At 39.7% G+C, this 13,801-nt stretch overlaps 1 long non-coding RNA gene across 4 annotated transcripts in view; it reads right to left on the bottom strand.

The window, feature by feature from the left end:
* Positions 1–13,801, bottom strand: part of LOC117009754 — a 209,368-nt gene that overhangs the window by 60,947 nt on the left and 134,620 nt on the right. For all 4 annotated transcript variants that reach the window (XR_004420524.1, XR_004420521.1, XR_004420526.1 and 1 more), the window contains one exon: positions 494–575. This is a non-coding gene — a long non-coding RNA (uncharacterized LOC117009754). The remainder of the gene's footprint in view (positions 1–493; positions 576–13,801) is intronic.

Below are 13,801 nucleotides of genomic sequence, written 5' to 3'. Positions count from 1 at the left end.
AGAAGGATTTCAGGTTTTTCAGTCTTCATTAATTTGTATTAGATTATCCATCTTTTGGAATGTAACTATTGAATAAAGCCAGACGGCAATAAAAAAACCTTTTATATTATTGAATCTGATAAAAAAAGAGATATAATTTCCTTCTTTGTTTCTTTTCCCCAGTTTTATATTTACAAAATTGCTTTTTTGTAAGCACATTCTTTTTTACCACAGCACATAGATGTTTAAAAATTCATCACAATAAAATGAAGTATCACAAATAAATCTCATAAATCACAAATCCCATAAAGATTTTACTTTTTAGATAACAAGTTCTCAGAGCTCCTGAGAATAAGCTAAATATGGTCCACAGCAATAGTCAAAGCTTTCCACTTGTTTGTTTTGCTTAGTTCTGTAGTGTTACTTACATTCCTGCATTATTTACGTGGTTTGGAACTGTTGGATAAACAAATATAAGTAAATCTCAATATATATCTCCAGAAAAGATGCTTACCAACAGACTTTGAGAAGATACTCGAAGACAAGACCTCACAAGTACGTGTTTTAAAGGTCTATTGCAATGTTCTCTTCATAGCCTGAAAGTGAAGTAGCATTTATAAAATTATAAGTCTTGAAAAAAAAAAAATTCCTGAGAAAGTATCTGAAGCCATTGATATCATTCCAGTTTCCAGGAAAGGGTTGAAGAGATAGCTAGCCAGTCAACAGCTTATTTAGTTTACTTTCAAATAAATTTTCTAACTTTTTACGTAGTTTCTTCTCAATAAAATCTATCTTCTTAAAATAATACTAAAAGTGTTGAAAATCATTTTTAAAATTATGCAGGCATAATTATATGCCCATTTTCTTTTCCCATCAGTGGAAAATGAATATACCTATTTAAAAAAATTCATGCCAATATAGAACAGAGAACTGCTCTTTCAGATAGTGTGCTGTAAGCTATGTAAAACCCTTGTACCAGACAATTCTTGTCATGGTGTGCGTTTTAAGTATGGGGTAAGAGCAAAAGACTTGAAAACCACTATCAACAGTTTAGTCGATCAGCTGTGATGCAAAGGTTTCCCTGAGGGTGTCTGACTAGTATAGGAGGAATAAACATATGGCCCAGCTCAACAGAAAGGAAAAAAAACCAGACAACTAGCAAAAGTATTTCAAATACACCAATGGTCTTGAGGTGGCATCAATCCATGTATTCATTTCTGGTGATCTAGGACATGAATAAAATGATGATGAGCATTTTTTAAATGCCAAGAAGGGGAATCCCATTGGAATTGTCACTGAATTGTGCATTGCACTTGCTGTATTTGCTAAGTGCCATTATAGTTGCAAACAAGTGCACACAACTTGCAATGTGTTTTCAGGAATTTTGTGTAACTTTTACACAAACATCGTATAACTGGAAAAATTAGTAATCTTGTGAAATATCAATTATCTTCAAATAAGTAAAATTTATATTAAATATTTCATCATCCATACATGGAGAGTCTCAGAGAACCTGGTCAAAAATTATCATATTTTGACGTATGGTAAAGTACTGAAATTATTCAGTCTCAGTTGTATCCTGTCTCAATGAGGAACTCTCTAGGCTGGTCAGCCCACCCTTGGTGGCTGACCATTAGTAACTGCAGCTATGCTATTGCACACTCACAGGTAGAGCAGGATATGATTCTTAGGAACAAGCTGCTTTGAAAATGCACTTATACACTGATAACATAATGACTGAAGACATGCAAGGACGACAATAAGCAGTGTGATGATAATATCAGTCAAATTTTATGAGACTAACCTTCTTTAGAACTCTTCTAAATAATCTATTCATATGTATGTCTAACTCCCTGATATTTTCATATATGTATAGATACTCATATGCAAGACGTGTTTCTAGAAAACATTGTTTCTTCACAGAAGGCTGAGGTTGGTCTTATACAAAATTTGATTAGAAGAATCACTCTCAATTGTTTCCGTCTGAAGCCTTTGAGGGTCAGAAGAGGAACACACCTGTATTCTGGCCCTGTTCCCTCCCTACTGTAACTCTTGTCCTCCTGGTGGAAGCAGGTGTTGACTTGGGGAGCACAGTTGGTTGTCTGAATGCAACAGCCTGAGAAGTCTTGGGCAGAAGTGGGAGCTTTAGACCTTTGTATAAGGAGGTAGGGCAGGAGCACTTGTCATTCTACCTTACATGGCCCAGGAGAGAGGTGTCAGGGAGGGAGGGAGAGTGAGAGAGGGAAATACATTCCTAGGGCTCTGAGTAGGGTCCTGTGACAAGAGGGAGCTACATTTACCATGAGTATCCTGCTCTTTCTGGCCTGAGGCCTGAAGCACTATGAACTATGGCCACATCTTGTAGCCCAGCAACTGTGAGAATGACTGACAAGAACAACCTTTATGCTTAGATGGAGAGTGGAAGGGTTATTTCAGTATGAGAATAACGGTGTAGATACTCAGAAGAGTGTGCTTGGGAAGTAGGTTTTCATGGGCTAAGAGCCATGCTCCCACCAAGCTGTTCACTCATCCCCTCTTCTTTAAGGGGAGAAAATAGAAAGCTCTTGGACTGAGATAAAAGCAGAGAGATTGCTTACCAATTACTGTCATGGGCAAAACAGACATGAGGAAAATTAATTTGCACCATTGCTAACTAAAATATATTGGGATAACGAGAAATAAAGTCAACTATGAAAACAAGACCAACCTTTCCCCATTTCCCAAAAGGTGGTGGAAGTGCAATCTCAGCATTAAAGTGGTAGATACTGATAACATACCAACATGTGGAAGTGTAACAGTTTCTTCTGTATTATTATTGTTACTTTTTGTTCCTCAGATAATATGAAATTGTAAAACATTAACTGATCTAGTGTTCAAAGTTTTAGCTTTCAACATATGGTGCGTTCCCTTTTGCCTGTAAAATGATTCCGAGTGTAACACTCAGATGCTCCTTCTGCAGTAATTGAACCATTGCCACAGAGCGTTAGCAAGGCTTGGTGGTAGACATCCTTCTTTAAAGCAAGTTCCTCTATGAAGAAAGCCAAATATGTGGATCTAACTCAAGCCCACACCCATGCCAACATTCAGTTATCTTGAACTAAAGGCAGTACAGATGAAGCCTCTCCCTTTCTGTCAGGAGCATTTGTTTATCTGGTGTAAGACAAGTAGTACATTGCTAGCCCTCTCTCTGACATTTCACTTAACAGGATGTTTTATTTAAGTGTAAGTAATAATTACAGTAATTTCACGAATATAAACCACACCTGACTATAAACCGGTGTCAGTAACTTTTCATTCTTTGTTCATATATAAGCGCACCTGATTATAAGCCACACATCCGGGTGTCAGCAACTGTCTTGGGTTACAATACAGAGTGTGATAAAAGGTATCTATTCTATCACCATCTGTTGAGGGTGGGGGCAGTGATCCTTATCTCCGCGGCAGATATTCTACCAATGGGCCATCCATTGAAACCAGGTGGGGCATTGTTCTTTATCTTTTCACAACCCATCCTTCCTCCAGCCAGTCATTTTCTGGTAATGGCCATTGAGTCCCACTGTGGGACTGATGAAATTACTTCATCCCATTGGAAGCTACTCCAGCCAGGGGGAAGAGCCCAACATTTCTTAGCAAGATAAAACAGAGATTTTGGGAAACTAAGGGAGCCCCTTTCTCCACTGGACTCCAGAGGAAAACCGAATTTCTCCACATCACCACTGGATCTTTAGAGGGAAACTGCACCTTCTACAGGAGCACTGGTTCAACTGAATCACATCTGTCACTGCAAGAGGACTGCAATCACCATTGAATGGGACTGCTACCAACACTCTGCCTGACGGAGTGTCAGGTTGTACTCTGATTTTGTCAGGGTTTGGAGTTTGTTTCTTTGTAGTACTGTATTCCTATTTTAATTTCCCTAGAAAAGAACTGTTATTCCTAATTCCCATATCTTTTCCTGAGAGCCCCTTGATTTCAAAATTCTAATAATTTGGAGGGAGGGGGTTTACATTCTCCATTTCAAAGAGAAGCTCCTGCCTTTCTCAGTAGACACCTGTTCTCCAAACTAAAACAACAACTTTTCATTCTTTGTCCATACATAAACCGCACCTGATTATAAACCGCACTTTGGGTTCGGACCAAAATTTTAGTCAAAATGGTGCGGCTTATAATTGTGAAATTACTGTACATTTGTTTATTGAAGTCATTTTCCCACTTCTTGTTTTGTCTCCTTCTTCAAAATTATTGCTTCTCACAATGAAAGATATCCCTGGCCATGGAAGCAGGGTTGGCCTAGGTATGTTTAATGATTTCTTTCTATCTAAACCTTTCTGTGACATTATGTTTCTAGGAATTTGTCAGCAAACAGAGTAAAGACAGTTGACTCCAAGCGACCAGTATCATATGCCAGAATGGTTGGTAAAAAAAGCTGGAGAAGGAAGGAGGAAAAGGTGGGGGGGAGTTACAATATTTGTCTTTCCAAGTAAGTTTTACACATGATGGAGTCCTGCTTTCCTGGAAGTGGCAAAGCTGGGCATGACCTATTTTTATTGCATTGCTTACATATGTTGCTTTTGCAATTAAGCCATCTTTATCACAACCCACATGTTTTTGTACTTTTACCTTGGGATTACCTCCCAGGTTCTGCTGCAGAGGAGTGAGTGAGTGAGTGAGTAGATGTGTGAGGTTTAGTTTCCTGCCAAGCCTAATCCACAAGAAGTGGAAGCTGTGGAGTATTGCATTTTGTCTCTTTTCTTATTAGACCTGAACATGCCTTTTCAAATTGTGATCTTAACTGTTTAACTGTAATATTGACTGGTGTTTGCTCCTGAACACTGGGCAGTCCACTTTTTATGATATAGTTAGACTAATATAAGCAACATCCTCCCAGAGGAATTCCAAACTAAACCAAGGCCGTCCTGCTATAAGAAAGTAGGAAAGACTACTGTATCTTTCTCCACATACTGGGATAACTGCAGATGAGTTATCCAGAAAATGGATCCAACTAATTTATCTTATCATCCCAAATTTGTATGTTTCTTTTTTTTAAAGGAAGCTGTTTAAAAATTTGATTTTACCAGTTTAACGTATTAAAAATAATGAATGAAAGAAACATATTTGATGGAGTCAACCCAGGAGTAATTCTTTTCTAAAGACCCAGATACGTCTTACCACATATACTACATTATTAAACAAGCTTCATGTCTGGTTCCCCATTTCTCCTGTGGTGAACACCATTACTCAAACATCTCTCATAGACAAACTATAACAATAATTTTTTGTAGTTGCTAATTTGAGCCTGCAACGTTTTGTAGATCTTGCTGGTAATTTATGTTTGACAACAGGAATTAAATGACAAAGTTAAAAATCTCATAGGCAAGTACACTGTAGTTATACATAGAATACTAATATTTAAACTATGAGACAAAACATAACAGTGAATATTTATCTTTCATGTTGCCTAAATTAATGAACTTCTATAAATGCTGTGAAAGGTCTAATTCAGGTACATGTTGCTTTTATTCATACTCTGTCCCTTTAACAAGAATCCAGAAATTTTGACACTGATTAAAGACTTTGTCAGTCAGGATTTTTGGTTCTGATTCTAATCTGCCCTATGTCCTTTGTCTTTGTTTTAGGGAAGTCACTTTCATCTCCTGTTATTGCATCTTACAATCCTTTGACAATATTTCTGTTTACTATAGAGAGAAAGAGAATCCCAGTGAGTTGGTTTGTCAGAAAATAATCTATTGGCATAAAAATGACATGAATTCTAGAATCCACCTTCAGGGTTATACTGTCTAGTTATCCTTCATATTATATTAATCCTATTTGAAAATAGTGGTTCAAGTATTATGATTTCTTATAGCATTATTGGGAAATAGAAATATATCAGTTTTGCATCTACTTGCAAGGTATCATTGGTAATTCAAACACAAACCCAGCAAACAAAACCAGAACATGTGAATATGTGGTATTAAATTCAGCATAAACTGAACTGTGTTTACCAAAATTTTTGGCATATTCTCTGGCACAGATTTGACCCATTTCAAGTAGCCCTTAAACTAGTATTTCCTGGACATAGTTTAGCTCTGAAGCTCTACTTGTCCAGTATGTAGTGCTTGGGAACCTAGGGCACTTTGTTAGTATAGAAACAGACTGGATCATGGAGTTGTCTTCAGCTCTCAGGAACAGTTCAGAGCACTTTTGGTGCCTACTTAGAACTACAAGGATGGATAAAGCTGTTATATCTTGCTTAAATGCTTCATATTTCTGAAGAACTTATAATTGAGATCAAAGAATCGTACTTAAAAATCAATATGTACACAAGATTAAGAAAAATAACTTTAAGTCCTGATAGCCTGCCAGATAATATTTACCCTTCATATCAATTAAAATCAATGTATTTATTCACAAGAACAGCATTTTCTTATGTCAAATATGGAAGGAAGGAAATGTCACTTGCTTATGTATCTGAATGATCAAGAGTCAGTCAATCAACTTCCTTTGCTGTGTTCACAAATTTTTCTACTCAAGCATATGAATTTTATTGTGTGTATTTCCACTTTAGATTTTAATCTCATCCTAATTTTTCCGTCTATTTTTTTCTGTTGTCAAGCAGAGAGAGATTTGGAATTAATTACTTTTCTCTAGAAGGTAGTCCAGGGTGAATATAAAAAACGGATGAATATTATCTGTGCCAAAAGCCTTGAACCTTTAGATCTCATACCTAGAAGTATCTTTTTTATGTCTACACACTTTCTATTTCTGCGTGTTCTTCATAAGTACAAACACTGGCTTTTTCCTTAAAACAGTCACCATACACCAACTTTGTGCAAAATATAAAGTATGTTTTGGTGAGATGATTAAATACAGGTTAAAGAAATCAAACAAACACATTTGAGTGACTTTCTTGAAGTCACCAAAGTAGTCAGTAGGAAGACTGGGTCTTCTGATCTAACTGAAAGAGTTTGTTCTCTCTGTAATGAGCAAAACAGAGTAATAGGTCTCTCTGCAGATAAACAGAAAGCAGAGATCACTTTCAAAACTTCAAAATCCTTTTTTTCCCTCTGAAATATGCCTGGAATAGCATTTCTCGTTTTATATACCACTGAGTTCTTTCAAATTTTCTTATTCAATGGAGCATAGCTTTCATCACTATTCCCCCTTTCATCACTATCATCAGCCTTTTCTCTGACTTTTAGATAACGCTTTTCAAAAAGAACTTGCAAAATGAATACTTATTTCATGATCTTTTGATGCTGAAAACTTAACTGTTCTTGGAAGCCCACTTATCTAACATTGTGTGTTGCCATTACTTGAAGTATCACATGAACAGGCACATAGAACTTGTGCCTATAAATTTACACCTACCTGAAGTATTGCAAGGAGATAGACAAGTATGAGTCTGTCATCTCTCTTTCTACTCTATTTTTAGGTTGTAATAGAGTCAGTTTGTGATTCAGTTTTTTAATCATATAATCAGTAATATGCTTCTTGCTTTGGGCTATGCAATAACCGACTAGCAATAATAACTTGTTGTGCAGACTGTGTATGTGCTTTTGTGCATGATTTGCATGTAGCTGTATGAATTTGGGCTTTGTAAAAGCATAATATAAATAATAAATATTTAAAACAGTGTCAGTAAGAGTCTTGGTCTGAGGGTTTTAATACTGGAGGAAACAAAGAATCCCACAATAACTTGTAAGTTATTTTTAAAATTTTAATAAAAGTGTACGTTCAGTGTCATACACTTTTTCATGGTCAAGAAAGGAAGAGATTTTCTCACTTTGCCCTGCACTGGTGCAGCCTCTTGTCAAGTGCTGTGTGCAGTTTTGGTCAACACAATATAAGAAAGATATTAAACTATTAGGGAGAATCCCAAGGACAGCAACAGAGATGGTGAAGGAGCTTGAAGGGAAGCTGTATGAGGAGCAACTGAGGACACCTGGTCTGTTCAGCCTGGAGAGGAGGAGACTGAGGAGAGACCTCATTGCAGTTACAGCTTCCTCATGAAGAGGAGGGAAAGACACTGATCTCTTCTCCCTGGTGACCAGTGACAGGACCCAAGAGAATGGCCTGAAGTTGTGTCAGGGGAAATTGAGGTTGAGTATTAGGAAAAAGTTCTTCACCCAGAGGGTTTGGACAGTAGAACAGGCTCCCCAGGAAAGTGGTCACACCACCAAGATGACAGAGACCAAGAAGTGTTTGGACAATGCTCTCAGGCAAATGGTGTGACTCTTGGGGACAATGTTATGCAGGGCAAAGAGCTGGACTCAATCCTTGGGGGTTCCTCCCAACTCAACATATTCTGTGATTATGTGATTCTGTGGTTCTGTGATTCTGTGAGATTAGAATCACATACAATTAGGATCCAATGAACAACTGGATAACTTAGCTTAGTAAGTTTTTAAAAACACTGTTGTCTGAATTGCTGCAGGAGTTGCCTATTATTCTCTTACAATCACTTTTTAAATATTAAGCAGTTAACATTTAACCATATTGGTAGCAGTTGTTAGTTACAAATGATTTTCAGTGGTTTTTTTCTTATTCTGGGACCATATTTTTTCAGTGTTGTTTTTTCCTACTAGAATTGTGTTTCATGGATATATCTGTTTGGATCTTGATGCACAATGAGCAGTGGGTCCTGAAAGTATTATGTAATTCTTTCTTTCAATTCTTTTCAAATGATTAGGGCCTATAATACAACAGTGTCATGAGATAAGAGCGCTAATAAATGTGAAATCTATAAATACAATTACCACACAGGCATGATTATGTTAATATTACTTGAATTTCTGTATTTAGAATATGTGCATGGAAATAACCTATAAATAAAGAAAATATAGGTGTCTAATATAGGTTTCTACCTTAAAAGTCATACCATCTCTTTAGTTTCAGTGGTGGTTCAGTGCGGGATTCATTTGTCTAAACACATGCACCTATTTTAAGATATTCTATGGAATCCAGGGAGCCTACTTAGGGTTGGAAAATATGTCTCAAGGTTTATAATAGTCACATACATTTCTGGGCATAAGACCTAATTTTATTGCTGTCCTTATGTGGGAGACTAGTGTCATGATATATTCCCCTGGGAATCTGACCTGGTCTTCAGTTGCTGCTCAAAAAAGACAGAGATCTCCCATTGGTGTTCAAGGGTAATAGATCAGTAGATCTATTACCAAAAGGTAGAGGCCCAAAAGATCTGTGCCCAGGTTGGTAGTTGGATATCCGGAGAAATACCAAATGGCACAAACCATCTAGTTGATGGCAGCTGCACTGACCCTGTTTGTTTAGACACCTAAATCTATATGCCTAGAATCTGGAGCTGAATGACAGTCCTGAAAGTGTGGATGCCACCAGTCAACTTTAGAGGGTCTGACCTGAAAAACATGAATCATTCTGGTGCAACTGACCAGGGAGTCAGAAGTTAGATTAAACAGCAGTGGAGGTGTCATATTCTTCATCATTAATATTCTCAAATATTATGCAAGAAATCTACAGGATTAACTCAACTGTATAAATGTGAATCACAGTTGTCCACATTTGACTAGATGAGTACAACTCAGAACAGTTTATATGGCACTATTCATTCCATTCAGATGACAGTCCTGAAACTTCTATTTATTCTTTCCAACATGTAATTTCCCTTGCAGCCTTGTAAGTTTAAACAATCTTTTGAAAGGTCAGATGTTGACTACTTTGATCCATTTTAACATTTATAAAAGGTGATGTTTAACATGGCTAGCTGATAAAACAAATCCCATCATTTTTATAAGAAATGCTTGCTGCATCAACCTCTAGAACACTAGCATTTCTGAATAGACATGACTTAGATAGGACAGTTTTAAACACACATATACCTATTCTTCCGTAAATTACATATTGTTGATGGAATGTATTCCATATACATAACTCAGTACTAAGGAAACAAGCATACTTCCAAAAATAAAGTGTGCTACTCAGAACAAATTCAGAAGCCACCTCTATTCTATAATAAAAAATCCTGACATAAAATACCAAGAAAATAGAAGTTGCAGGGACATTCCTATTAAAATGGAAAGAGTAATTTGGCAATCTGCACTTCAGAACTGGAGAAACAATCACAAAACAAGTTTAGAATGTTACATCCTGTTTTAAGATGTTGATTTTTATTCTTCAAACACAACTTATGAAATATTAGGCAAAAAATATAATAGAGGATTTTTACACATTCGTAGTTGTATTTTTAAGTTGCAGTTCTTACCTAAAGTAACTGTCTCAAATGACACTAAATAAGAAAATTAAAGAAGCAATATTTTATCAGAATGTATCTTTTGTTCCACATTTTAAGTTCCTTTTTATTGTCAGTTACTTTCTCTACATAATATTAAAAATGTTTTTTGTCTCTCAAATTTAATTACAGTAATTTCACGATTACAAGCAGCACCTGATTATAAGTTGCATTTCCGGGGTGTCAGCAACGTTTAGGTCCTCATCCATATATAAGCTGCACTGGAAAATTCGCCACATTTTTGTTTGCAGCGAGGATCGGTGTGCAACTTTCACAAAGTTGCCATTAGAATCATGGGATTGCGGGGTTTACTGGCTCGGCTTGGGGCCGGGCAGTCTTGACCCACTCAGGGCTGCCGACGGGGCCGGGTGGCCTGGCTCGTCCCTGACATTTGGCGGGGCTGCTCAGGGCCGGTCAGGCAATGCTGCCACTGCCGCCGGGTTCACTTGCCCCCGCCCACCGCCTACACTGCCGCCGCAGCATTTGCTCACCCTGGCCCAGCTCTGCCTGCCCTCAAGACACCGGGCTCTCCCGCGCTGCTGACCCTGGTTCTGCCAGGTTCCCCCCCATTGCTGGGCTTCCCCGCACTGCTGATCCCCGCACCGCTGGGCTTGCCCTGCGCCACTGGCCCTGCCTCTGTTGGGCTTCCCCGCCTCTGCCAGGGTCGGTCAGGCTCCAGCTCGGCTTGGGGCTGCTGCGGGCTCTCACTTCCGGATTGGTAACTTTTAGAACATTGTTCATATATAAGCCACTCCGGATTTCGAGATGCACTTGCAGGTACGGATGAAAACTTTAGTCAAAATGGTGCGGCTTATAATCGTGAAATTACTGTACATATATTTCTGATTTCTGTGAAATGTGAAAGACATGAAAGAATCAGTACTTTCATGAAACCCATTTCTGCTTCCTTATTGACACTGTTCCTCCTTTAGCAGATTCCCAGGTACGGCAGATTTATTCACCAGAAGGACGGTATCTATATTGTGTGGTAGTTCTGGGTGTAGGTGCCCAGGTGTTGCTCGCAGAGAGCCTTCAGCAGTGGCCTCTGTGAGGACTGGCTGAGGCTGCCCTGTGCCAGACACAGAGGGTTCCAGCTGACGCCAACCAATCCACCTCAGGACATGACTGTGCCAAGTCAGCATGGTGGCACTGCCAGGAAAACATAATTAAGAACAAGCAAAATGCTGCACAGGCAGTGAGGAATGAGTGAGAAAAAAGCAAAAGTATGAGGAACAAGACTGCAGAAACTAAAGTGAAAGCATGGGCAGAGGTGCTGTAGGTGTTGAACCATAGGTTCTTCTTCAGCCCTTGGAGAAGACAACACCAGAGCACATGCCTACAGTGCAACCGTGTCAGACCCTGTCATGTAGGAGGTAGATACTCTTCTGGGGTAATGGCAAGCCATGGTATAGCCATGCTGGTATAGGAAAAATGTTTGAAGAGAAAGAAATGTCAGTGAGAAGTTGTTATGGATTGAAAATACAGTAGTTTCACAAATACAAGCCGTACGGAGTATAAGCCGCACTTCCGGTGCCTCGACAATGTTGCTGTCTTTGTCAATAGATAAACCGCACCCCGAATATTAGCCACACTTTCGTTCCTAGCGAGAATCCGTGCGCAGCTTTCACAAATTGGCCAATTAGTAACAGGATCGCAGCATAGCGGGGTTTACTGGCTCGGGGCAGGGCCAGGAAGGCTCGGTCCGCTCATGGTTGCCGACGGGGTCGGCCGGGTGGTGCTGCAGCCGCCGCTGGGCTCACTGGCCCCCCTCTCCCGTCAGCAACACCTCGCTGCTGCGTTTGCTCGCCCTGCTGGCGGGCCAGCAGCCGCTGCCGCTGCCAGGCACGCCGGCCGCCCCGCTGCTGTGTTTACTCGCCCTGCCGGCGGGCCAGCCGCTACCACCCGGCCGGCCCCATCGGCAACCATGAGCGGGCAGGTACGCCGGCCGCCCCGCGCCATGTTAGCTCACCCGGTCGGCAGAGTTGCCGCCGCCGCCAGGCTCGCCGGCCGCCCCCTCCCATCTGCACCGCCGCCGCGTTTGCTCACCCTGGCCGGCACTGCAGGCCCCCGCACCGCCGGGCTCCCCCACGCTGCTGGCCCCGATTCTGCTGGGCTTCCCCCGCTGCCAGGCAGCCCCACCCGCCGGGCTTCCTGCTTCTGCCATGCTCCCCTGCACTGCTAGCCCCAGTTCTCCCAGGCTTCCCCGCCCTGCTGGCCCGGGCTCTGCCGCCCCCCCTGCCCCGCCCTGCTGGCTCAGGCTCTGCCGCCTGTCCCCCACACTGCTGGCCCCACCTCTGCCAGGCTTTCCCACCTCAGCCGGGGCCGGCCGGGCTCCAGCTTGGCTTGGGGCTGCCGCGGGCTCTCACTTCCGTGTTGGCAGTTTTTAGAATATTGTTCATGTATTAGCCGCCCTCGAATATTAGCCGCACTTCCAGGTTTACACCAAACTTTTGGTCAAATTGGTGCGGCTTGTATTCGTGAAATTACTGTAATCCCCACTGTTCATCTGTTTCTGCGTACATAGTTACAACCACAATAAACACCTAATTTTTAAATTAAGAACATTGTGTTTGCAAAGGACAGTGGTAAGAAATGCATCTACACATCATAGGAATTCTACAGAAATCTCAGTAGATAAGAGAATACAGAACTTGGAGAAATTTTTAACTGTTTGTATGTGCAACTCTAGTTCTAGTTCTAGGTAATAATACAAAAAACACAGAAAATAAATACTTCAGGAATAAATGATGATGAGCCTTTTTAATCCAAATAAATGTGATATTCTGGATATTCACTTGAAGACAAATGTTTGTTTCATTAACGCATCTGATAACAGAAGATAAAGATTCAACATCTTCCTAACTTTATATTTCAAACTGTAATTCTCTATAGAATTTCTCAGTGTTTTTACTAAAAGAGTTTTCATTTAAACAGAGATATCACTAAACACCGGACGACATCTTTGTAACTTTCGCAGAAATTTGTTCAATCTTCAGCTATATGAATGCATTGTTTCATGTTTCTGCTGATACCTTCTGTAAGATTTCTACAATCAAACAGAATTCACTTTTGCAAATCACATATTTGTTCGGGGTTTTTAACTGGGACAAGTGATAGTATGAAAAAAGTGAATGCGAGAAAGGTTTAAGAAAGTATTATTTTATTAATTTTTTCTTTTTTTTTGCTGTACTGATAAGTACTTGGAACAGGCTTTTGTTTAAAAAAACAAACAAAATATGTAAATACTGCCATTATTTTTTGGACAAAAACCTTTTGGTAAGCATCATGTTACACTGGGATCAGAAATAAGCCTCAAAATATGCTCAAAACCCCCTATTTCTACTAATGTTTTATATCTTGAAAGTTATTCTTCACATATGATCATTATAAAATCGCAATGTATTATCAGATAAAAACCCTAGCAATTACTTCCAGGATGTGATTGGTTGTGGGAGATGAGTAGGATTTCTACTCTCACTTTCTCCAAATTTGTTAACCTCTGAGAGGGTACACAACAACAAAGTGAAGGTTGCTCTGAATGATTAAATTTCT

Source organism: Catharus ustulatus, chromosome 2 (genome assembly GCF_009819885.2).
Source record: "Catharus ustulatus isolate bCatUst1 chromosome 2, bCatUst1.pri.v2, whole genome shotgun sequence".
Taxonomy (NCBI): domain Eukaryota; kingdom Metazoa; phylum Chordata; class Aves; order Passeriformes; family Turdidae; genus Catharus; species Catharus ustulatus.
Note: the sequence above shows the minus strand (reverse complement) of the source record. Positions and strands in the feature narration are given on the sequence as shown.